Source organism: Octopus sinensis, linkage group LG8 (assembly GCF_006345805.1).
Source record: "Octopus sinensis linkage group LG8, ASM634580v1, whole genome shotgun sequence".
NCBI classification, from domain to species: Eukaryota; Metazoa; Mollusca; class Cephalopoda; order Octopoda; family Octopodidae; genus Octopus; species Octopus sinensis.
Genome location: NC_043004.1, coordinates 10,324,882 through 10,326,222, shown reverse-complemented (window position 1 = coordinate 10,326,222; position 1,341 = coordinate 10,324,882).

The following is a 1,341-nucleotide window of genomic DNA, read 5'->3' as shown; positions in this document are numbered from 1 at the left end:
AAAGCCCAGAAGCATTGATGACAATTCAATACCCAGACTGGAGGAAGAAAAGACAGTTCAGAATTTCGTCGAAGGCCTATGGAGCAAAGGGCTTAAGTAAGTACATATGTACAGGCACACAAGTATTAAGCTAGCCATAATAATGTCAGACGAGTTGTTGGAAAACTACTTGTGATTTGCGTGGGGGAGGCATCTTTCCACTGCACTTGGGGAAGTCTGTATGAACAGAGAGATGTAGGGGCTATGGGTTCTTCTCAAGGGTTCATGTTTGATACATTGTGACTAGCCACACAAAAATGCAACTTAAACTCAATCATATAGTATACAATAGATAGGTGAGTAATAAACTGTGATGGACACAGCAAAGAACGTCGAAAGGTTGGGAGTGCACCAGTACAATAATTCAGTGCTGGAATTTAAAATCCGAAGCAATAGAGCAATCTCATTGCTGGACATAGGCATTGGGGTTGAAAACAATGGATATATTTCAGCTGTGTACTCTGGGTACGCAAGCAGGTGTATATGCACACACAGGGATGGCATGTGCCTAGATTGTCGCGGAATATCTATGGTGGAATTTTGATTCTATTCTGTATATGGATTACTAGATAATACGGGAAAAGGCAGATACTGAATAATACCAAATATAGTATATGCACGTATTTGTGTGCATACATGCACAAAAACACATACACACATCCGGGTTACAAGTTCAGGTTTATACCTGTAATTATTGGAGCCCTGGGATATGTAACACACTGCCTAAGTTCTAATCTTGAGAAATTGGCTTCTCAAAACCAGAAAGGAAAAAGTTAATTCGAAGACTACAGATCCAATCCATCACTGGAACCGTAAAGTCTGTAAAGGTTTCCAAAAGTTTTGAGTATGTCTAGATATGCAACTATATGCATGAGAATACATACATAAAGGAAAACATACAGATCTGCACATATACATACAAATAAAAATACCCTATTGTTGATGTTGAAATTCCAATGAAGAACCCATGAATCTAGGTTAGAAACCAGCACTTTTCTCTGTTGGCAAGAAATCTTGAAATAAAACTGAACAATGACATACATACATACATACATACATACATACATACATACATACATACATACATACATACATACATACATGCATGCATATATGCATGCATATATGCATACATACATACATAGCTATGTGCATACACACATATATATATGCACACATAAACATTTCTCATGGAATTGGATACGAGAATGCTCGATAAAATCATATAAATGTAACGTACAAATATCAGAATTTATCGACCACCATCAGACAAATGTAAACGTTGTCTATGGCAGTATTTTA